We start from the raw sequence: 23,058 nt of genomic DNA, 5'->3' as shown, positions 1-23,058 counted from the left end.
TATGAATCTTGTTATTTGAAGACACAACTTCACAGTTGCTTGTTACAGCAGCATAACTTATCCATGCTGGCTTAAACAGGGAATTACTAAACTATATAGCCAAAGGAAACAACCAGATACACAGACATGAGAAGAAGATAGAATATATAACCTCTTACATGTTTTCATATACCTAAATTATTTCCACTCCTCATTATAAAAAAGGACACAAGTGAATGAAACAATAAAAGCCTTAAGTAAGGACAACAAGAAGAGAAAAAGCATGAGAACTTCAACCATCTATGGTTGAAAAGCATGAGGATCCCAGAACCCACTAATGTCCGAGAGGCAGAACCAGTGAAGTGGCTGGTTCTTTACTCTCTGGGAGGAAAAGTGGGGGAAGCTCTTCTTGTACAACTTTCCTGAGGACAAATATCATAATCAGTCTTTGGAATTCCCATCTGGCTTTAACTCAGGGAGCATAGAGGGCAGTCCTCACATCCTGCTGAGCAAGATCGTCAGAGAAAATTTAGAAGGAATGCATATACCCAGAAGAAAGAAACACTACCAACAAAAGTCTGATTTTAAAAATGTACTATCATAGGAGGAAAAAAAAGATGAGCATTAAAACCCTGCTTTTAAAAGGGAGCAAAACAACATCATGTAAATAGGAAGTTGTGTTAAATGATCAGTTTTAAGGTCTTTTTGAAAACAGTTTGGATGGTTTCTGTGGCAAACTCTAAACAGATCTGAAAGATAGAGGCTCTAATAAAATGCTCTTTAGGAAATATACAGAAATCCCATTCTAGAATACTTGAATTTTGAAGATAAAAATACTACAGGTTCTGTGAATAGTGGGTTACTTAAAGCAGACATGTATAAATTGAATAGTGGGTTACTTAAAGCAGACATGTATAAATTTTATGTATATCGTTTCAAAGTGGTGTTCTATTCAGACCACATCAAAAATGCATAGCCAAGGAAATGGACTGAGGAGGGAAAGACATCTCTGGACCCCAGCACCCAGTGACTCTGGACCAGTTATTATAGAAGTGACGATTATATTTCTTGGAGAGATAAATTGAATAAAAAAGATACATCAACAAGCACCAGAGCTGGACATCATTTCTTGTGGAACATTTTAATTTGAATATATTAGCTGTGTCTATATAGTAAGAGGAAATGAAATACTGAGGCAATGATTTGGTAATTTAGGCCATAAGCTTATATTTACAATGAAAACATAAAGTAATTGTGACAAAAGAGGTTGTTAAATTGAATCACCGATGGTAATTGCTTCAATTGCCCCACTCCACCTTTTTTATAGATGTGTAGTCATAGCCTTTGGGAGCGATAAGGATTTTATGGGTGCCTGCATGTTGGACTTATGTGCTAAGGGACACATTCCTAGTGATAGTCCAAAAGCTATTCTGGGTATAAAACACTTGCCTGCTAGTCATATGCTTGTCTCACTCCAATGCTAGGTGATGTTACCAGCATATGGCTTCCATAGGCAAGCTGGTTGCTATATTTTTCAGGTTCTATCTATATTTCCCTGAAGTCATCTGGATGATGGGAACAAAATACAGCATTCCTTAAAGAAATGTCATCCTGCTCTCACGGCACAGGGAGTTAACAGTTTAGGGTACATTTGAATGCACATAAGTGCATCAGGATTAGAAAGTGAGTGATCTTAACACTGAAGAGATACTAACACAGGCCACCAATGACCTTTCACATCCACCCTAAGTTGTAAAAAGGTGACAGAAGAGGTAGTTGGGGTGTTTTGAAAGAATTAACTTCCTTTCTAAAACCAGTTATTCCCCTTGGTTTCTCAGCATTTCTTCTAAATAGCAAAGCCTGATGCTTTATTAGTTAATCAATAAGACATGATACAGAGTATGGTTATCATAAAATAATCATACCCTGGAGCATTTTGAGGCATGAGCCACTTGCCTCTAATCAAATTGGGCTGAGATTACCTTTGGATAACCACACTCTTGGGAACTGTCTCATTTCTATTATGAGCACATTTTATAATAGGGAGAAATGTACATTTCTGCAGAAGGAAAATGGAGTTGGCAGCTTATACCTAGCAATCATTTCAGTTGAGCCGAGACACGTTCCTCTTTCTGAACGAAGTTGGAGTATGTTTCGTCTATTCAGGCGATGTCAGAGAAAAGAGGCAGCTCCCGGGTGGTGTGGGTGAGGCCATACAATGGAAACTGTGTGCTACTGTGGCACTGCAAGTTCAAATTATATGCAAACATTCAAAAAGGGCACCTGAAACTTGGCATGCATGTTTATAAATGGCGCATTTTGAATCTGGAGTGGGTTTAGGTGTCTAGGTTACAATAACAGATGATCTCCAATGTAAAAATGGAACAAAGCCTTTCTTGAACTTCCTACAGAGAAAGATGTTCATTTCTATTTCAATTATGATCCCAGGCACACTGGAGATTCTGTTAAGAGCCGTTTCCCTCTAGTATTTCTCCTTATCCTGACCAGCCAAATTTTTAACCTAATCTTATATATTGAAAAGTTAAAGACAGAAAAGCTCAGTGAGCCATGAAATACACTTTACAACAATGTGCACAGCACTTACTTCATTGGCTTAAAATGATGGGAAAATCTATTTAAAATGTCAGATGAACATACCATAGGCTGCAGAGATTATTATAAACTCTTAGAGCTGTCCATTTGAATCCTATTTTCCTATGCAGGAATTTTAAACATGGGAAAAATGATAAAGTAAAAATAGGTGGCAAAATACTTATACAAATTGCTTTGTGATGGAAGTGATTATTTGTCAATAATAATGAAAGTAAGATATAAGAAAGTCGGACAATATTATTGCTATATGGGTCAAATCAGATGATACTATGTTAGCCTTTGTTAGCTATATAGGTCTCATAATAAGACAAAATTATTTCAGGTTGATCTTTTGAATGAAAGGAGAGAAGGTGGAACACAATCCTGGGACATCATAAAGAGAAATAGTTTTATTTATGGATTTGTTACATTAGAATTAAATTTAGCTTCTATACAGAAACCCTGCATTTGATTAATGATAACCCTTTTCAATGCTGGTTATTTCAAGAACCTCAAAATATCTGTCTTGGACCCAAAACTTGCATAATCCTTCCTACTATTTCATTTCCTTAGAATTCTACTTGGTTTCTGCAAAACAGCTAGGGCAGCGGGGATCCTGTTTTGAAAGAGATGAGGCCTGGCCAAAAAGAAACCAAGCAAAGATTTTTTTACTATCATTAAAAATTCAACTTCCAGAACTAATATGGAAGATCTCACTTTTAATTATTCAGAGAGAAGAAAGGCTCCCTACCTCAGATTTCCCTCGGTTGGTAGATGACTCGTATTTTCTACTCAAGTCTCATTTTTGTCTTGTCCAGAAGAGTCCCAAAATAGCATGCAAACTGTGGTGCTACCTCACACATCCCAGAAGAAAAGTTAACTGAGGGCCATGGAAGCTAAGCTAGACTGAAAAAGGCCTGGGAAAGCTCATTCTCATCTAGAAGCAATGACTCAGGGCCCAGCCCTGCCCTTGACTGATGTGGGAGTTGTCACAGGTTTGGACGGAAAACCCCTCTTAACATCCACTGCCCCATTCATTCTCTGCAACCTCTACTCTGACATCACCACTTCACCGCAAGCTTTTTCTAAGGTCACTGCATAGTCAAATGAGTGGCTTTACCAACATTTTCCTTGAGGATTGCTACATTCAACTCTATTAATCACCCAGTTCTTGAAATTCCTTCCTGCTTATGTGACATTTCATCATTTGTTCCTCTCCTACATTCTACTTTGCTAGGTACTTACTTTTACTTCCCCATATAGTAAACATCTTCCCCAAACCAAGAGTCTTTGGTGCTTCGCTCTCCTCTCCGAGAGCATCAACTGTGTCAAAACGACAAGTCCAACTCTGACTTTCCACCCATCATCAGCTTCTTATCTCCCACTAACACTCCAAACTAACGAGGACTGTGCTGTGGTTGGCAAATTCCAAGATGGCTCCCTGTGATTCGTGTCCTTGGTACCTTTGTGCCATCCACTCCCCTTCAGTGTGGGCAGAATCTGTGACTTGCTTCTAGCCAACAGAATATGGCAAAGGTGAAGGAATTGAGCAGATATTACCAAGGTCCCCAATTATGTGACTGAGTTAATCAAGAGGGAAAACATCCTCATTGGGCCTCACCTAATCAGGGGAGATCTTTAAAAGGGGGCACAGGCCTCACCTGAAAGAAAAGCCTCTAAGCAAGAAAGACACTCTCTTGTTGACCTTCAAGAAGCAGGTGATTCCGCTGTGAACTGCTTCGGGAAAGGACAGCTGAGGCTTCAGGCCTGCAATCACAAAGAACCAAATCAGCCAACAATCTGGATGGACTTGGAAGGGGACTCAGGCTCCAGATGAGAGCATCAGCCTAGTGACACCTTGACTGCAGCAGGTGGGAGCCTGAGCAGAGGACCCAGCTAAGCTGTGCCCAGAAGCCTCACCCATAGGAGTTGTGTGTTGCTTTAATACAATGTTGTGGTAATCTGTTTTTGCAGCAATAGAAAACCAATACTCGAACCTCCCAACTTCCTCACTATTGTCCTCTCAGGTTTCAAGTTTTAAAGTTACCTGTGACTCCTTCCCTTCATCAGATAGCAAGACTTGTCTTTTTTTTTTTTTTTTTTTTTTTACTTGACCACTATCAATTGAATTAGACTTTATTTTATTCAAACCTCTCCAGACAGTGTCTAGCTCTGGGTATGCGATGATGACGAAATAGGCATGGTTCCTGCCTTATGCCTAGTGGGTAAAATGAACACTAGACATGTAATGACAAGGTTCTCAGGGAGGGCTCTGCAGGGAAGAAGAGATACAAACTGTTTTTAAGAAATATAGCCCAGCTGGGGGAGGAGGCAGGGAAGGCTTGCTACTTCAAGCCTGAATTACTGTGCCAGCCTTTTAGTATCTCTCCCTGATTCTCACTCCTCTGGGCAGCACGCATGGGGTTACTGGGGTTCACTTTTCTCAAAGATATCTTAGAAATGTTGGCCTCTGCTCGAGGCTTTCAATGGCTCCCTATAACCTCATAAATATAATAAGCAAAATAATAATAAGGGTGTAGCAAATGTCAATTGTCCCTTATCTAACAAAAGCCTAAGGAGGTTTAAAGCTGAAGCCACAAAATTGGTAGAAACAAGGTTGAACTCCCTGTAAGCTAACTGAGTCATATGTTCTTTTTTACACTCTTGATGCTTATTTGATACCTGTGCACGAAATTCATGCATGGGTGTGGGTGTGGGTGTGTTCCTCTGCCCAGCCTGCACCCTCTCCAATCTGGGACCTTTCAAGGGATGTCTGACTGCCCATTTAGGCTCGATCCCACTGCATCAGTGCCAGGTATTGACTTAACTGATGCTCTGGCCAGCTTCCTTTTACACTGGGCTCTGCTACTGTGTTTTGGGTTTTAACAAGACACAGCTTCCCCTTCCCCCAAAGAATTGCTTTTAGGAAGGCTGCTCCAACCCTCCACACTTTTGTGACTGGCTGAATCACAGACCCTAAAAACCAGTCCCTTGCTTCCAGGTGGGACCAATTGTGAGGTGCTAGAGCTTTTGTGTGAGGTTGAATTGAAGCCAACTGCCTGCTGAGAACTCATTCTTAGGTAGCTGTCTACCTGCCCTGCCCTATCTGCTTTTTTTTTTTTTTTTTTTTTAATATATGCTTTATAGTTTTTTTTTACAGAGAGGAAGTCAGGGATAGAGAGAAACATCGATCAGCTGCCTCTTGCACGCCCCCCACACTGGGGATGTGCCTGCAACCAAGTACATGCCCTTGACCTGGGACCTTTCAGTCGCAGGCTGACGCTCTATCCACTGAGCCAAACCGGTTTTGGCTCTGCTTCCTTCTTGCCCTTCCCGAGAACAGTTCTCAAATCAATCACTTGAACAATTCCCACCTCAGGCTCTGCTTTTAGGGAACTTATTCTCAAACAATAAACCATGCAATGCATTTCTCATTTGGTTCTGTGAGCCAGCAAAGGGAACCCCCAGAGTCTGCTAGGAAATCGGCCATGGAGTCTCCCATGGTGTCCACCACCTTCTCCTCTTCCAGGCAGAGGTCCTCACCACTGGTCAGGAAACTGGCCTGAATGAACCACTGCTGAAGGCTCTCACGCTGAGTCAACAATGTCTATGCCAAGGATGCTGTTCTTGGCTGTTCATCAAACTGCTAGTCCTCAAGGTGCCACAGCTCTCCTGGCCTTCAGCCAAGTTGGTAGAATGGCCTCCACCTTCACTTTCTGGGCATTGGGACTTGTAGGCCCCACAGCAGCTCTGCTTGTGCTCAAAGATTCAGGCGTTCTGATTTCTGGCCTTTATTTTTCTAATCCTGAGAGATTAAGCTCATTTCTAAGGGCAGGTGGCAAAGCTGATTGGTGAAGCTGACATCATCCCTTTAAAATCTTGCAGCCTTATGCCCCTAACCAAATATATCCTTACTGTTCTGGCTAATAGGCAAGGCTCTGGGGTGGGCAGGAGTGTGCAGGGAGGGAGTACAGTTTACACTAGCATCTCTGGCATCCGGTTCAAATGTGTTTTGTTTTGTTTTGTTTTGTTTTGTTTTGTTTTGTTGTGTGTATGTGTGTGTGTGTGTGTTTTATTTAGCTTTTATTGTATTTTAAGCCTGTAACAAGGAAACTTACTTCCTGAAACTATTTTGGATAGAGACCTTCTGTAAAGAAGTGATATAAACTGTTTTTAAGAAATTCTTCTTTCATTGAAATCTTCCTAATCAGGAGAATATGGGTGAACCTAGGGTATTAGGCTAAGTGAAATAAGTTAGATAAATACAAATAACACATGATTTCACTTATATGTGGAACTTAAAGAACAATATAAACAAAACAGAATCAGACTCATAGTTGCAGAGAACATACTGAAAGCTGCCAGATGGGAGGAGGCTTGGGGGACTGGGTGAGAAAAGTGAAGGGATTAATAAGTACAAATTGGTAGTTACAAAATAGTCATGGAGATGTAAAGTTCAGCATAGGGAATACAGTAAACAATATTGTAATAACTATGTATGGTGACAGGTGAGTATGAGAATTAATGGGGGTATCACTTTATAAATTATATAAATGTCAAACTACTATGTTGTACACCTGAAACTAATATAATATTGAATATAAAAATTATTTTATCAGAAAAGAAAGTAGAGATAAAGATACTCTTAGAAATTAAAAAACTTCTTTCAAAAAAGTTATTTGTGCTTAAATATATATAGAAGACACTTTCAAAGTATAATTCTTCAGGTTTTGCAAAGTTTGTTCAGTTTTCACTGAGGAATTCTAGAATAAAATCCAAGGGTCTTCCATTTCTCTTTCTAAGTTGTAATGTTTATAATGTTATTTTCCCTAATAATACATTATAAACATTTTAAGCATACAGCAAAGTTGAAAGACATCTCTCTACCTATACTCTAGATTTTACAATTAACATTTTTCTATTTTTGCGACATCATTTATTTATACATCTATCTATTCCTCTGTCAACCCATCTTCAATCTATGATGGCATTGTAATTACTTTTGAAAGACATGTTATATTTTTATTTAGAACAAAAAAAGTCTAAGTGAAAATAAACTACCACATATCATCTACTCAATAATAAAACTATTAGAAGCATAATCTATTATAGTCTTAAGAAGCTGTACTTGACAGAGTGATCTGGCAAAGGAATCTTAAATTATCTTAAAAACCACAGGTTCTGGGTAAATATTGCTTTAAAGTCATGGGTAATTCAATCATGAAATAAATTGCATGGAAAGTTGAACAGAATGCCAGGTAAAGGTTTAAGTAATAATTCTCTAAAGCCCTGGTTTGTTCAATCATCAATGTGGAACACTATTTTTATTTAATCAGGAGGTAAATGTGCCTATTCATTTGCACTTGTGTATGAAGTCAGAAACTGAACTGCACTTGCAATATTAATGCACTAAATGAAATCATATATTTTAACACAATGATTTACAAAGATATGAATCACTTCTCTAACATTTTATGATCTAATCATCCAAAAAGTGTTAAATTAGGAGCAATATACACTGCTCTGTGATGTCATTTTTGATAGGGATCCAAGAAAAGAGCCAGAAATTTGATTTATCAGAAAGCAGCCATACAAAAGTAAAATTTGATCATGTCAGTACACCCAAAGTAGTTTTATCATTTCAAATAAAATAACCAGATAGTTGGCTCAAAGAGGGATTTGGCTGATTTATTGCCTAAAATTACTAGTTCCTTGAGAATGCTACAGGAGGATGGAATGGTGATGAAAACTAAATCCCTTCATAAAAACAGAGCAAGTAGACAGCAAAACCGCAATTCTGTGGACTACATTTATACCCAAACTTGGTGACAAGTTATCTCTTATGGACCCCAAAATATAAATGGGTGGGAACAAACCAACAACAACCATAAAATCTGCTCTGGGGAGCACAGAGAAGCTACAGGGTATTTGCCAGATGAGAATAAATCTCAAAATTGCCTACCAGAATTCACTGAAAGCATAGCAGGCCAATTAGAAGATGGCAGCTAAAACTGGCAGGATTTTACCTAAGGAACCTACTCGGCACTTCTGCATGAGCTGGGACAGGGAAGACAACACTTGTGGGGCCCCACCCCTGAGCTGAGGGACATGAGATCTGATGGATACAGCTTCCCTTTTTGTCCCCCAGACAGACAGTTCTGAGGCACATTTTATAAGACTCTGCAGGGTCTTATAAACCAGGTCTTGTGAATCAAGCATTGGCCCCACCAGTTGCCTATAGCCATGGCCAACTTCACAACACAATCTGTGTTGGCTTTCTCTCCTTCTGTGATCTCTCACTTTACCTCCCTGGAGTCTTTCCCTAAATAAAAGATCTACAAGTATTTGTCTCAGGCTCTGCTTTTGGGAGAATCAGTATTCAAGAAGGAGAAAGGATTCAATTGTGTTGAATTCTGCCAAGAGGTTGAGGGCCCATAGGTTTGCTGCAGATGGGATTCCTGGGGACCCTGACAAGAGCAGTTTCAGAGGAGTGATTGGGCAGAAGATCGATCGAAGAGGTAGGAGACAGTGAACTGTAGGTGCCTTCTCTGTGGATCCTTGACCTCTCAGCAGCATCAACACAGTTGACTACTCTCTTCTTTTTGCCAATGACTGGGGAGAAGAGAAAAGTGCCAGTAGCTAGAGTGGTATGAAGAGTCAAGAAAGGCTTTTTTAAAACAAGGCAGCAGTAGCCCATGGGATAAAGAAAATGTCCAGCAGAGAAGGAAAAACTCATGCAAGAGAGAGGAGAAAGTTGAGAATGAGAGGGGGCAAGACCTCAAGCGTCAAGGTTGGCCTTTCATTCCTAGAAGCAGAAGGAAGGCAGAGTACAGATAGGAATGGAGGTGGGTAGGTTTGATCATTTATGGTGGAGAAATAAGGCAATTCATATCTTGCTGGTTTATTTTCTCAGTGAATTATATTGCCAGGTCAAAAGCTGAGGAGAGCAGGTTTGAGAAAAAAGTGAAATAATTTTGGAAACTAAGAACACAAACATATTAGACAAGTGATTGCTGAGTTGTACTGAATGCCCATTTATTTATTTCACTGGAAAGATTGCTAACTCATTTCTATCCTATTTTCTGGGCAGATGGTTTTTTGAGGTCCAGGGTTATACCTGGCTACAGTTTATTTCTAAAAACTAATTTTTTTTTTTTTTTGCCAACTTGATGGAGTTGAAAAGAAGATTAAAAGGCAAAAGCACAAGATAGAGATCTAGCCTCTGATATCAAAAGCAAGGGGGCAGTGAAGGCCAGTGGCAGTGAAGGCTGGCCGAAGGACGACTGCTCCAAGGAGAGCATGTCCAAGGGGAATATTTAATTTGGGTCACACAACTGGCTCAAGGTTGTCACCGTCCATCAAAAAACTACTACTGCAAATGCACAGATGATTTTTCAGAATCACAACACTTTAGAATATACATTTTCCTCCAAACAATGCATTAAACAGAATGATACTGTTTCCTTGATTTTCCCCTGAAAAAAAAGTTGCATGAATTTATTACAGAGGTGGAGGTGAGACTTATTAAATAGCTGTAGGCTTCCAAGACCATGAGCCTAAATTGAGAAGTTAATAAGTACCACGCTGAGCAGTGACATCATTGTTTCCCTAGTTACCCAATGTAGAGGCAGAAATGAACAAACTAGATACAAATGCAATATCTAATGGGGTGGGAGCACTAGAACTTTTTATGGCCATGAGGTTGGTAAGCCTTGTAACTCAAAATGTGGTCACTCAAAACATGTAACCAAAAAATGTCCTGGGGCCTGTCAACTCATTGCTTATGAGTATGTTCCATATTCACTTAGTGGATGCTAAATATAGCTGGTTCGTTGGCTCTACCTAAAATCCTAAATTAGGGCTTTGTGGATATGTCAACACAAAAACATACTCATATTTTGTATTTTACACAGAGTTAGCAGATAACAAGTATCTATTAAATATCACAAGACTTAAAAGTATATATGTGCTTATTTATATAATAAGCATGGTTCATTCCTTTTAGTTAAATTACACCTTCTTTTAAGACTCTACTCTAGAAAGCTGAAACAATCCTTTCCTACCTTGATATGAAACTCAACTTCACTTTTCCTTTGTACTTATCACAATATGTAACAATCAAACAGTCCGTTTTTTAAGGTGATTGTCATTGACATTCATCTTAATTGCTTTTTGGAATAACTCTAATGAGTACCTTAGAATGATTATTTCCATTTTAGCATTGGCAAAAACAAAATACAGAATGATTAAAAGTTCTGTGCAAACTCAGCTTTTACTGTGGCTATAAATACTTTTTGTTTCAGTGGCCAAAGAAGACAGCTTCTAAATGGTGCCTTATCCTCACATCTAGAATCTCGACAATTGTATTTGAATGCCAAGCCTGAAATACAGTAACTAGAAGATAAAATACACTGTCTGTGGCTAACAGACACACTGCCAAAAATTCAGCCTAGGTAACTACTAAACATGCCTGAACAAAAGTATAGTTTCCATCAGAACTGTAGAACAGGAATTTTTTCTTTGCTGTTTTACAGTAATCCTTTTTTTCAGTATCTAACAATGTCACCCCATTTTAACAACAATTTTTCTAGCTTTCTGTTTATCAAATAATAAGTTTTCAATTATTTGTATGGAACGTTTTCCTTTTAATCAGAACGATACCTTGGCTATTTTGTGTTGCTTTTTTTAAGCTCATCATCAACACTAACAAAAGAGAAATATGCAAATTGACTATACCTCCGTGATACCCACCAGCCAATCAGAAGTGGCTATGCAAATTAACCCAACAAAGATGGCGGGTTAATTTACATACACAGGTGCAGGAGCAAAGACTGAAGACAACAACTGAAGACTGAAGACTGAAGAGGCTAACTTCTCTGCTGCAACTGGAGAGAAGGCCTGGGTCCTGGATGTCAGAGGAAAACCAGGGCCAGCAGCCAAGGCAAGGAAGGCCTATTGCACAAATCTTTGTGCAATGGGCCTCAGTTCCCAAATAAAAGTCTAACTTCTTTCCAGAATTTTAGGGCTGAGCACTATAGCCATTGATGTAATGAGAATCTATGCACATGAACAGCACATGTTTTTTGTTTGTTTGTTTGTTTTTTAGCTTTCTGAAGAAAATTAAAAGCAGGCACAGCATGTCTTTGCAATGTGGAAATGGCAAAGAATTGGCTGAAAATCAATTGATATAATAGATCAACTTATAGGATAATTTCCTGGCAAAATATCTTTCAGGAATGAGTTTCCATTATTTTCTCTTATGCTTTTTTTTTTTTTTTTTTTTTAATATATTTTATTGATTTTTTACAGAGAGGAAGAGAGAGGGATAGGGAGTTAGAAAGATCGATGCATTGGTCAGCTGCCTCTTGCACACCCCCTACTGGGGATGTGCCTACAACCAAGGTACATGCCCTTGACCGGAATCGAACCCGGGACCTTCCAGTCTGCAGACTGACGTTCTATCCACGCTCTAACCGGTTTCAGTGCTTTTTTTTTTTTTTTTAATTAGCCCTGATAACTCCTTATTTTTTTAAACTTTATTTTTTATTAGTTGCAAATTTTATCAACTGTTTAAAGAATAAAACAGCTTTAAAAACTTGTAACAAATATCAACTTAATTTGTCACTTCCAACACCACCACCATACTTCCAAGCAACCATTTTGAATTCATGTAGCAGATTCTGTTTACTTTGTTAGTTTTAAGGAATATGATTATTTAAGACTATTTAATAGTAGGCATTACCTATAAATTTCCCAGATTAGAAGAGGAGGGTTTAGTTACGGTATCTTTTACTTCCTGCTCCTCCACACATATACACACTTTTCATCCCCAAATTAAATGCTATCCTGTCTGTACCACATAATATACATGATTTTACTTCCTTTCCTACCTAAATTATTTTCTTAAAATTGAACCTGAGGTACACAAATATGAATTATAATTCACGACAGGTACTCATCACTGTCTGTGCATGGCTCTCTTTTATTTACTTAATTAGCTGTTTTTAACAGTGCAATTAGCACCCTTGAACTGATGACACTTGAAAGCTAGAGCCTTAAAAATAACCTACCTTAATCATCTTCTCCTTCACCTTTCAGCTACCATTTACCTGATTTAACCATAGTCCTGAATCTTGTGTTTGTCATTCCTTTACTTTCACTTTTATATAACTTCATTGCATCTATATGTATTCTTACATATAAACAGAGCCAGTAGATAAAAAGTAAATTTTGGGCCGAAACCAGTTTGGCTCAGTGGATAGTGTCGACCTGTGGACTGAGGGGTCCTGGGTTCGATTCCAATCAAGGGAATGTGCCTGGCTTGCGGGATGTGCAAGAGGCAGCTGAATGGTGTTTGTAACTCTCTATTCTTCTCCCTTCCTCTCTGAAAAAAAAAAAAATCAATAAAATATATATTTTTTAAAAAAGTAAATTTTGGGAGTTCATTTTAATGACAAACTTTGTAATTAGGACCAACCCTTTCACTAAAAACAAATTGAAATACTAGAGAAAATAAATTTCATATAAAGTACATCGTGCTGTATATATTTGAGATTTACTTTTTCCACTTATGATAAAATTACTAAAATTTATCCAGACATTTTACCCATCTGTCACTTAGGTAAATCCAGTTTTCTGGATTGGTATTCTAATTTTACATTTTTTCCCCTTACTTTATCTTCATTTTTTATTTAATTCCTAAATTCAACCTTCTGTTATCTATCTTCTGATTCATCTAAACACCCTTCATGCCTGTTATCATAACTTTCATTTCCAAAAGTTTGTTTCTTTGCTCTCTGAATGTTTTATTTTTAACATAGCACCATGGTCTTCTTTTATGAATGTAAAAGCACCTCTCATTTTCTGAATATCTCGGTTGTACTGGCTGTTTGCTCAAACCACAAGTTGTCCACTGAAAGCTGATTAGAAACCACATGTTCTTGTGGCTTGTTGACTGTGGTCTTCATTGCAGGGCCATTTAGCTGGGCCTGTTCCTTGGGAGATTCCCAATGTCAAAATCTTCTCTCAGAGAAGAGTTCTATTTTTCTGCCAGGTGCCTGCTTGTTGACAGCCAACAGTCTGGGAGCTGACAAAGGAAGGGGCTGTTGCAGTGTCAAGTGGGAAAGGAACAAAGAATAATGGCTTCATTAACACACGGTTGGTGAAGCCTTAACCCCTATCTTCACCTTCACCTTCCAGAGACACCTGTGTCTTGGAGGGGTTTGCAATGTAAATTGAGTTCCCATGAGTTCTCCTCAATGACAATTTAGGATTGCTTTTTTTCTAGTCTGTTCAGTCAGTTCCTATATGTTTTTCATCTTCCAAATTTTTGAGACTACTGTCCTCCTTCTTCTCTCTTTTGTTTTAGGTTTGTACCTTTAACTAGAAACTTGACTTAAGCTTTTTTTTTTTTTTAAAGGATTGCCAAATAAATTTAACAAGCAAAGCATGTATTGAGCACTATCATGTGCCAAGTTCACAGATCCATCCCAACATTAATAGATTGGTGAGCTTTGGGTTTTATTAAATGCTGAACTGGAATGCTAGATGCTTTTCAAGTCTTTATTATTTTCCTGGTTACCACTGGGCTACTTTCTCCAGCTCTGAGGTTCCTTGTTTATTCTTTTCTTTCTAGGGGTACCATTAACTCTTTTCTTCATCTTCTACTGACTGAAAATATCTTTTCTCATCTTAAATTTCCTTTTAGATTCAAGTGCATAACATATTTCTGCGTCTGTGTATTCTTTCCACATAAAAATGTCTTCTTTACCAATGTGGAATGAATAAAGATGATTTTAAACTCTGTCTAGTAAGAAAAACTACCTCCAATTAGTATCCTGGCTAAAAATGGCTCATCTTCCCGCTATTGGGCTGTGCAGACTCTTCCCGTGTCACAGACCTGGTAATAGTGACTCAGAGCTACTACAGTTAATCACTTAATATATTTAAAAGGTTATTATTTACTACAGCTCCACAGCTCACCACATACTAAGAATTTTTATTTGTGTTGGGCAGTATTGCTTTCTGGCGGCATAATGTCTGAATTTCAACTCCACCAGTTATTAGCTACATGTCTTTATATGAATTACTTTCTTGTGCTTCATTTTCTCATCTGTAAAAAAAGAGCCATATAATAGCACCTCCTTCAAATTACATTTTTTTTCTTCTGCAAAATAAATATATTATCTCCTCCAAAAAAACATTTTAAATATTAGATGACAATATATGTTGTCTTTAGCATAGCACTGGGTGCATAGTAGGCATCATGTGCTATTTATTATCATTCTTATAATTATTTACATCCTCATCCTATTTAACAGATTAGGAAATAAAAGTTCAAAGAAATTCATTTAATTTGTCCATGGCTGCAGAATTAGTTAATGGCAGAACTGAAATGCAAATGCTGGCAATTCTGATAATACTAACACCTTTTTGTAGAGTGTCATATAGCATATGTCCACTTTAAAATGTGGCTATTTTTAGTCTTATTAAGAATTTATTAATTGCCAATTATCTCCAAGACAACATGGAGTTCAAGTAGAATAAAATGGACCCAGTTGACAGGAACAATTTCACAAACGAATGAGAGGAGAAAGTGGGAGGTGTCCACGCAATAGAGCAGTCTGGCGCAGGTGTCAAAGCCTGGGTGGATGAGGAGGGCATCCATGGAGGTTGGGCCTGGAAGACAAGGGGCAGCTGCAGTCCTGGGCAGGATGTCAGAGTCCAAGTGGGATAAAGAGGGCATTTGCATGTGGAACGGGGCAGAATGGAAAAGGGAGGTTGGTTATTACATACAGGGGAATTAATCAAATAAGTAAATATTTAAGATAATGGGAGAGAGATTTCTCATTGTCAGAGAAGGGAATTACAAATATGGAAAAGAAGAAAACTAAAATTGACTTCATGGTATTGGATTAGAATTGAGGAACAAACTGTATATCTGTTCAAGAAATAGTAGTTTATAACCTACCCATAAGAAAAATTCCTAGCCGATAGCTTCAGAGTAAAATTTTCCAAACATTTAATGGAAAAATAATGACAATTCTATTCAAACTCTTTCAAAAGATAGAGGAAATACTCCCCAACTCATCTTATGAGGCTAGTACTACAGCAGTAACAAAAATCAGACAAAGATATTATAACAAGAGAAAATTATAAACTAATACATTTCATGTACATAGATGCAAAAATTCTAAACAAAACTTTAGCAAATCAAACCAACAATATACTAAAAGGATAGCCATCATAACCAAGTGGGATTTATCCCAGAAATACAGGCAGGGAGAGTTGCCTTACATTAGAAAATCAATCAATGAAATTCATCATGTAAACAAACTAAAAAACAAATAAACACATAATCATCTCAACAGATGCAGAAAAGACATTTGACAAGATCCAACTGAGATTCTGCTACTATGTTGTCAAGGGAGGCCCCTGTTGAAAATCACAGTTTTAGAAGGAATAACTTCTATTCTTGAAGACACACGGAGGTGGGACTCCAGGGCCATTCTTGCTTCCTGCTGCTTTATCGTACATTCTCACTTTCAATTACCTCTTATATAAATACATATGTTATAGTTTAAGTTTAACTCAGTGTTTCACAAACTCTGTTCATTAAATATAAGCATCCTTCAAAATATAAGGCTCCTCTTGTATCCTCAAGATGAGCACTAACATATTAAAAGTTCTAACTCCAGGAGGAAAAACATACCCAAGATTTTATCTTCCATGTGAATTTTAATCATAGCTGTCCTATCAGGGTAAATTAATCTATATTTGCTACTAAAACATTTTATTTTGACCCACCCATCTATTATTGCTTACATATTGAATAATATTTATAGGGGTTCAGAAAGCAGCATGGGTAGAGCAGCCTGGGGCAACCTCATGGAAGGGTAGCTGTTTTGACTCTGGGTCACTGCTGGTAGTCTCCTTTAAACACCACTTTTATTATGCCACTCCTTTGCTTGAATACCTTCCTATACATGCCAGCTCTCTACCACCAACATGGAAACTGGCACATTTTCTTAGCTATTATTCCACTTCTTTAATATCTAAATTTTAACTTCATAACAGAATCTAAAATGTTTTCCCCCAAGATTTATAAAAACTGAGCTGTCAAAAAAATATTTCAAAATCTCAAAGATATCAGTTGAAAAGATTCTTTCACTGGACTCATAGAAACGCTTTAAGGGGGTTTCTCTCCAAATACCAAGAGAAAGCTGTGCAGGAAAAAGAAATTTCTACTGGTGTTTGCTAGCTGCTATGGTCTGAATGTTGTGTGCCTCCCTCCCTCATGCCTACCCCCGCCCCCCCCAAAAAAAATTCATAGTTTGAAATCTTTTTTAATTCTCACCTGAAGCTATTTTTCCATTTATTTATTTTTTAAGAGAGAGTGAAAGAGAGAGGGAAAGACAGAGTAATATCCACATGAGAGAAATACATAGATTGGTTGCCTCCTGCACATGCCCTGACCAGGGCCTACAACCAAGGTACATGCCCTTGACCCCTTGACCAGAATCAAACCCGGGACCCTTTGGCCTGTAGGCCAAGGTTCTGGCCACTGAGTCAAATCAGCTAAGGCCATAGTTTGAAGTCTTAACCCCTCAGGTAATGTCATTAGGAGGTGAAGCTTTGGGGAGGTAATTAGGTCAGGAGGGTGGAGCCTCACGAATGGGATTAATGCCCATGGGAGAGATAGCTCTCCGCCACGGGAGATTAGAGCAGAAAGAAAGCTGTCTATGAACCAGGAAGCAGGTCGTCACTAGGCACTGAATCTGCCAGAGCCTTGATCTTGGACTTCTTAGTCTCCAGAACTGTAAGAAATAAATTTCTGCTGTTTTGAACCACCCAGATTATGGCAATTTTTTATAGCAGCCCAAACAGACGAAGACACAAACCAAACATAGTGTTTCTTTCTATAAGCATGGAAAAAACATGAAAGGGAACTATCCTGTGAGTGGTGAGTCTATAAAGAAGCTGGGCATCAGGTCATAAACTGACCACAGAACAACAGTTGGAAACCCAGCAGAGCATTTCCCTCCAGTGAGTCCAAGGGATCATAACTTATTCTTTGTACAAAGTACTGCACGTCTTGGAAGCAAACAGTTTAAATGAGGTAGTAATATATTTAAGGGCATCTTTTGAAAGTTACAATCCCCAAGGAAGACAAACCATATGAATCTTTTCATTGCAGAAAAGAATTCAAAGACATTCGTTACACCAAAGGAGCAAAACCAATTGTGTATGGGTAGTGTGCTGAATTCACAAGAAGCAGCATTCTTGGCCAGCCTGATTCTGGATAAGTAATTGTTCAATTAAAATGCCTTTTGCTCAGCACTTGAAATAGTTCTTGAGTGAGCTGTCAAGTGTTCTTGTTAACTCCATTAGGCCAATGGTCATTTTGTGTAAACAGGAACAAGACTTCAGATAACCCAGAATACTGTGACAAACATTTTTATTTTGCTCAAGTTTCAGAATGAAGCTCAGATGAACAGGATGATACTGAATCAATATACCATGATCTGGCCCTACCTGGTCCAGCCTTAAAATGCAGATGCTTTAAAGTATAAGGCTTCCAGAAGTGATAAACTTGCCTCATAGTGTATTTTCTATTTTGTCTTTCATTTCAAAAGGCAAACAAAAGGCCCAAATTATAACTTGAAAAGACCTTAGGGATACACAAATAAGCTATACTTAGGACATGTAAGAATATGGTAAAAAAAAAAAAAAAAAAAAGTTATGGGGAAGGCAGATTATTACATTGGTCCATCCAAGCTAGTATTTTCTGTCAGGAAAGAGGCTTTCAAAACAGAAAAATAAGCTAATCACTCCTGCCCCCTTTTAAGAACCTGCTCTTGGAAATCAGACCCTTTTTGCATAAATAACTTCACTCCAGAGTATACTTATTGAGGGAATGCATGTTTAGTGGGGACTTAACATCTTTCCAGCATTGCCATGGCCTTCATGAAGAACGTAAAAGAAATGTAAAATACACTATCCACCCTCTAAGGACATTTCATTCTGATAATTTTAGAATTCTAAAAAGTAGCACCATAGGTAGTTTAAAAACAAAAGTATTTTGTTTTCCTGATTAAAAAAAAAAAATAACTGTAGACATGTCTCTTAAAGTTACAATCCTGGACATTCTATTTTTTATTCACCTGGATGGAAATGGTCATCTCGATGTCTAGACAGCATCTACCACCTTTGAATAACCCAAACAGTGTTTGCTTTCCTTTAGATTACTGGCTCACTAATGTGCGTGAAGGAAAAGATAGTTCCATGCCTGCTGTCACATCATGTGCACCAAAAGATAGCCTAAGAATAGTCATAGCAACAGTACATGTAGTAGGTGCAAACTGATGTCCAGATGTCCAACACAGCAGCATGATGAATAAATTGTGGTAGATTCATACAACAGAATACTAGAGCTATGAAACTGAGCAAACCGCAGCTACATTCCACAATGTGGATAACAAATGGAAGAAACAGGACTAAAAAAGGGGGCAATTATGATTCCATTTATATAGTTGCCAAACAGACAACCCTGAACTACAATATATGGATGCTTCTGGTGCATAAGGTACACGCTTAAGTGGTAAGATGAAAAGCAGGGAAATGAATGCCTAAAGAGTGAGGCTAGAGCATACTCAGGGAATGGGGGCAAGTGGGGTGTATTTGGGAGGAGATCCACTAGGCTTCTGACACGTTGGCCAAAGTCTTTTTTGTTTGTTTGTTTGTTTGTTTAATGTGGGTGGCAGTTAGAAGGGGTGTTTACTCTTACAATCATTTATAAAATGTATGTTATGTTATCCCTTTTAAAATAAGCACATTATAAGTAAAAGTAAAACACATCTAAAAACCCAAGGTTACTATACTATAGTAGAGGCCCAGCGCACGAAATTCATGCACTCAGGGGGTCCCTCAGCCCAGCCTGCACCCTCTAGCAATCCAGGAACCCTCAGGGGACGTCCAACTGATGGCTTAGGCCTGCTCCCGCTGCTGCGGGGGTGGGAGAGGCTCCTGCCACTGCTGCTGGGCTTGACAGCCATGAGCTGGCTTCTGGCTGAGAGGCACTCCCCTTGTGGGAGCGCACTGACCACCAGGGGGCAGCTCCTGCATTGAGTGTCTGCCTCCTGGTGGTCAGTGTGTGTCATAGAGACTGGTCATTCTGCCGTTCAGTCAATTTGCATATTACCCTTTTATTATATGTTATTAAATGCATACATACACATATGTGTGTGTGTAATACACACACTAAACCCTATTGACTTCAAGGAAAAAAAGAGAAGAGTGACGCTATATTAGAATCATGTTTCCCTACTCTTCTGTTGAGCACATAGTAAGAGTTCAAATGTATTTTTTTTTTAAATGGAAGAAATAAGGGTTCAAAAATACACCAAAATGTACTATTCCCTATGATGAACATTATGTGGCTTTTGGCTGATGGTGGAATGGCATGGTACATATTCTTAGTCTCTCCTTTACCTATTGACACATGTTGTTGATGTAACTATGCAAAAGCAGCACTTGAGAAACATGGGTACCTTCCTGTCCTTGACACAGAAGCAGCTGTCCCTCAATCTTCTACCTAATGTTCTGCCCCTAAGTTTCCTGCTCCCACCAGTAAAGTTAATTCTAATCTTAGGGGAAAAAATCTGCTTATTTGAAAAAACATAACCCTTATCTAACCCAGCCATGCCCACCTATAATATAAATTATCTGACTTGAGTTAAGCCTTCATCAGCCTATTTTTCTCCAGGCTCCTGAATTGGGTACTGGGTTACTGTGTTACCCTTCCATCTGCTCTGGATGAAACCTATAACAACATCTAAAAACTGGTGATACAATATTCTCAGAGCCTCTTTCACAGCAATGATCCCAATACAAACCCTGGTAACAGACTGACAGTATCAAACTGATGCATCACACAATAAAGAAACGGGGTTTACCAACTGCCCACCTCTATACTCCAGAATAGATTTACTAAAAGGAGCATAGAAAAATCTGTACAATGACTTTATTCTTACCTCTGCGATTGTCATTATTCTATAGCTCCTGGGTAGGTCAAAATCAATTTCATATTTAAGAATACCTGAATCTGATCTGTGCTCTTGGAAGTTAAATTTCATTTTTCAAAATCAATACCACAAAGTAATGCTCTGGTGGGAAGAATGTAGAGGGCAACATAGTTCACTCCTGGGTCTTTCTAAGGTTTAGCCACGGCACAGCTTATTTCAAGCAAACCTTGATCTGAAGCTAGATAAAATAACCACCAACACGGCTCAGGTCACATGTGGTCAGCATTCTGTCCATTTCATCTAACACCCAGAATCAAGGCCTAAAGGCAACATTTTGATTTGCCCCTCTTCATCTTGGCAAAGATAAACACTGAGAGAAAATGGGCACCTCTTTTTAGGGTGGTGCTTTATTTCATCCTGAGCTAATACTTCCTCTAATTGTTGCTTCTAAAAAAGGGTGACTAGGGACAAAATCTGAATGGGGGGAAGGAAAAAGATAGATATATAGAACAATCCTATAATGAAGTTGCATTATTCTACCTAAGTAATATCCATGTTTTGACTCAAAGGGTATTTTCCCAAATTCTATAACTACATATGCTTAAGAACATGAGATAACAGAATTTTAGACTACAATTTTGTTCCCCAGCAATACTGTTATAAACAGGATGACAGTGAATTATAATTTACCAAAATATCACTTTCTTTTTTAAAAAAATGTTTTATTGATTTTTTACAGAGAGGAAGGGAGAGGGATAGTAAGCTAGAAACATCGATCAGCTGCCCCCTGCACCACCTCCCCCGCCCCACCTACTGGGGATGTACCTGCAACTCAGGTACATGCCTTGACCAGAATCAAACCCAGGACCTTTCAGTACGCAGGCTGATGCTCTATCCACTGAGCCAAACTGGTTTTGGCCAAAATATCACTTTCATTCAAATACAAATTCTAAGACTATTTCAAAATCAAATTTCATTTCATTGGGATTAGTTACCATTTGGTTTATATATACCAGGGTTGCCTCACTTATAATGAAATAAAAGAGTGACATTCATTACATAACTTTTTTGTTTCTTTAATAGAGCAGAAGCAAATGTGTTCTAGGACAAAATGTAAACTTCACATATTAAAAAAGCATTGTAACAGAGAAGGGCTAAAAATAACACCACCTTACAACTGTGATTAACTCGAATTTAAACCTCAGGCCTTCCAATTGCATGGCTCCTGTGCTTTCAACACACCACAACTGTCCTTGGTTTCCTTAAAATTTCATATGAAAAAAAGAGTAATTTTAGTAAGAAACTGCACCATCTCTTCTTTTGGCTTTAATAAGACATACATGCATTCTCATTTACTTCTACCACTTTGCCCCAATGATGATGTGTAAAATAAGTTTTGAGTAAAAAAAATACACAGGTATACCATTATTTTTTTCCATCTTCATTTAGCCCTTTATACCTAACTCTTCCACTGCCACCCAGCCCCATGGCCCATGTAATCACCAGGCATTTTCTTTTTTTATATTTATCTTTGTTGTTGAAAGCATTACAAATGTTCTCCTTCTCCCCCTCATTGACTCCTTCTAGCCTGTTCTTCCCCACCCCCCACCCCCACCCCCGTCTTCCCAGGCCTTCACCACACTATTGTCTGTCTCCATGGTTTATGCTTACAAATTCTTTGGTTAATCTCTTCCCACCCATCCACCCATCCCTCTGAGATTCATCAGTCTGTTCCATGTTTTGTTCATCAGTTTCTTTTGTTCTTTAGATTCCACATGAGCGAGATCATGTGATATTTGTCTTTCTCTGACTGGCTTATTTCACTTAGCATAATACTCTCCAGGTCCCTCCGTGCTGTCTCAAAGGATAAGAGATCCTTCATTTTTACAGCTACATATTATAGTATTCCACGGTATAAATATCATAGCTTCTATATCCACTCATCTACTGATGGGCACTTGGGCTGTTTGCAGATCTTAGCCATTGTAAATTGTGCTGCTATGAACACAGGGGTGCATATATCCTTTCTGACTGGTGCTTCGGGTTTCTTAGGAAATATTCCTCAAAGTGAGATCACTGGGTTAAAGGGCAGTTCCATATTTAATTACCACAGGCATTTTCTAAGTAAACATTTTTCCTGAAGATTTTCCTTTAACAAATATAAGGAATTAGATTGCAGTCATATGCCTTCTTTTCTTACACTTCAGCAGCAGTCAAGTGACCAGAGGGAGGTAACCAAAGCAAGATTAGGATCCAGAGCTTGAACAGAATAGTATAGATGGTTTTAAATGAACACTGAACCAGAAATTCAGTGTAAATGGTTTCTAAATCAAATAGGGTTTAAAATTAATTAAATACTTATAGCAAGAAGCTTAATTGTTAATTCTTTAAAGATATTCAGATAATTTCAAACATCAAGCAGCTTCACTTACATTTTTTTTGTTTTGTTTGTTTGTTTGTTAAT

The 23,058-nt window shown here is 38.3% G+C and overlaps 1 long non-coding RNA gene across 8 annotated transcripts in view; it reads right to left on the bottom strand.

The window, feature by feature from the left end:
- LOC123651164 overlaps positions 1–23,058 on the bottom strand; it is a 51,416-nt gene that overhangs the window by 12,134 nt on the left and 16,224 nt on the right. For 7 of the 8 annotated variants that reach the window (XR_006739680.1, XR_006739678.1, XR_006739684.1 and 4 more), the window contains one exon: positions 21,765–21,855. This is a non-coding gene — a long non-coding RNA (uncharacterized LOC123651164). The remainder of the gene's footprint in view (positions 1–21,764; positions 21,856–23,058) is intronic. The other variant, XR_006739679.1, reaches the window with a different exon arrangement.

The sequence above is a fragment of the Pipistrellus kuhlii genome, unplaced genomic scaffold, assembly GCF_014108245.1.
Source record: "Pipistrellus kuhlii isolate mPipKuh1 unplaced genomic scaffold, mPipKuh1.p scaffold_m20_p_4, whole genome shotgun sequence".
Lineage (NCBI taxonomy): Eukaryota > Metazoa > Chordata > Mammalia > Chiroptera > Vespertilionidae > Pipistrellus > Pipistrellus kuhlii.
This window is presented reverse-complemented; position numbering and strand designations above follow the sequence as displayed.